Below are 1,977 nucleotides of genomic sequence, written 5' to 3'. Positions count from 1 at the left end.
TTTTCATGGGGGCCGGATTCTTCCATGTACAAACTTAGCTATGTGAGTTTAAACAAAGACAACATGGGAGTCTTGAGCAGCATATTATTTGTAATAGAACCGACTTCATTTTTGGTGGCTAAAAATTTTCTACAGAAGAATTACTTTCTCAACTGACGTTCACAGGCCTCTCATTACTAGCGGTTTGAGGAGGGAGATTAAAGCAAAATGAAGGCATATAGTGATTTAATTATGTGTTCACATCCAGAAGCAGTGATAAGCTGGGGATCTGCCATTACCTTGATATTTTGGATATAAATGGGTATCGGAATAAATAGAAGCCTTCAGCCTCTGCAGCTGCCACTAACATATTTCACCCTAATTGCAGAATATTTATTTTAAATACTAGGACACACACTGAGGAAGCTAACCTCAGCTGGTGAAAAGGAGATGTTCAATTGCTAACTTTTCCAGATTAATTCAAGTAGTGTGGGAGATACCAAGGACAGCATTTTATTCTTTATACTTTTGGTTTTGTATTCTGTGCATTAGAAAATAAGGAAAAACGGAAGGCTGGAAAAAAGAAAGAAAGGAAAGAAAGAAGGAAGGAAAGAAAAGGTCAGAAACTACCTCTACGGTTTCTCTATGGGTAAAAACTGCTTTATTTTGCTCTGTGCCTTAGCCCCTGCACATTATTTGGCACACAGGAGGCACTTAGACAATATTTATTGAATAAAAGAAGGAATAAAATCACTAAGTTTTGTTTGAGACAAGAAAGAGTCATATTTTAAAACTTAATATCTACAGGTGTATATTTAGAGTGATAAACTTCCTTTACTCAAATACACATTACTTTGTTATATTTGAGAAACCAGCATGCATCACTGTCCCTCCCCTCCTGCCAACCCTCCCTAATTTTCTTTCTTCTTCTCCTGTTCTCAACAGAGTAAGTTTTAGATTAATCAATTGCATCCTTAATATTTGGGAGTATACACCACAAAAATATCCTCTCTAAATGTTTATTTACTTAAAAATTTAATACCATTAAGGAATCAAGATAAAACTAGATATAGAATTTTTAATTCAATGATACAGATCAATCTCTGTAGCATATTTTATTTTACCAACATTTACTAAACACCTAACTGGTCATAATGGGGAGAATGCAGTGAGCTTAAATAAAGTCCCTGTCATTATGGAGATTAGTGTATTGTAAGCAAATATTTTTAAACATGTTTGAACACTTTAAGAATGTACTACCTTCTCTTAAAAATCAGCAATTCATTTATTCACTTAGCCTAGTTCCCCCCCCACCACACCCCTTCTACTACCACCCCGTATTAGGAAGTGACAGGGGGAGTGAAATTGAAGAAAGCAATTTTGCATTACTGGATGTTGATATTGTGGAGCTTGAAATCTGAAGGGGGTCCCACCAGAGGCATGTGGGTGAGCAGGGAGCAGCTTGTGAGCCAAAAAGTCTGCACAGGAAGTGCCTAGGTGCATAAATAAAGTGGGGGTGAGGATCAACTCAAGCTTGGTCTTCTGACCACATACCACCCCTACAATTCTCCACTCCAATTTGACCCTCTTCCTACTCTTTGCATTTTGTTTTCTTTTTAAATCTGGCTTCAGAAAATGATATCTAAATGGTAATATGTCATTGCGCTGATTAGTAGGGATACAATGCTTGAGACAGATAGATACATGTGAGAAAGGCGGCTGGATGGCAGATCAAAGGCATTTCCTGACCAGAAGGTGGAAAATAGCAGTTGAGAGTTTTTAGCAAAAGCACTTAAGAATCTTGAGGAGCTTCTCAGGCCTTTATTACAAGCTAATTCAAATCCTTAGGGTTATAAAAGATTTTGTAAAAAGCACCTCTTAACTGACCAACTGTCAATTAGCAAAGGAGAAAATGCCTCAAGTACTCCATTATGATGATGATCAAATAAACGGGCTGTGATTACTATAATAATGGTAGTATAATATATTAAAAAACCT

At 36.7% G+C, this 1,977-nt stretch overlaps 1 protein-coding gene across 1 annotated transcript in view; it reads right to left on the bottom strand.

Moving 5' to 3' along the window:
* TMEFF2 (transmembrane protein with EGF-like and two follistatin-like domains 2) overlaps positions 1 to 1,977 on the bottom strand; it is a 201,150-nt gene that overhangs the window by 79,900 nt on the left and 119,273 nt on the right. The gene's annotated exons all lie outside the window — the stretch shown is intronic.

Source organism: Galeopterus variegatus, unplaced genomic scaffold (assembly GCF_000696425.1).
Source record: "Galeopterus variegatus unplaced genomic scaffold, G_variegatus-3.0.2 Scaffold2773, whole genome shotgun sequence".
In the NCBI taxonomy this organism is placed as follows: domain Eukaryota; kingdom Metazoa; phylum Chordata; class Mammalia; order Dermoptera; family Cynocephalidae; genus Galeopterus; species Galeopterus variegatus.
Note: the sequence above shows the minus strand (reverse complement) of the source record. Positions and strands in the feature narration are given on the sequence as shown.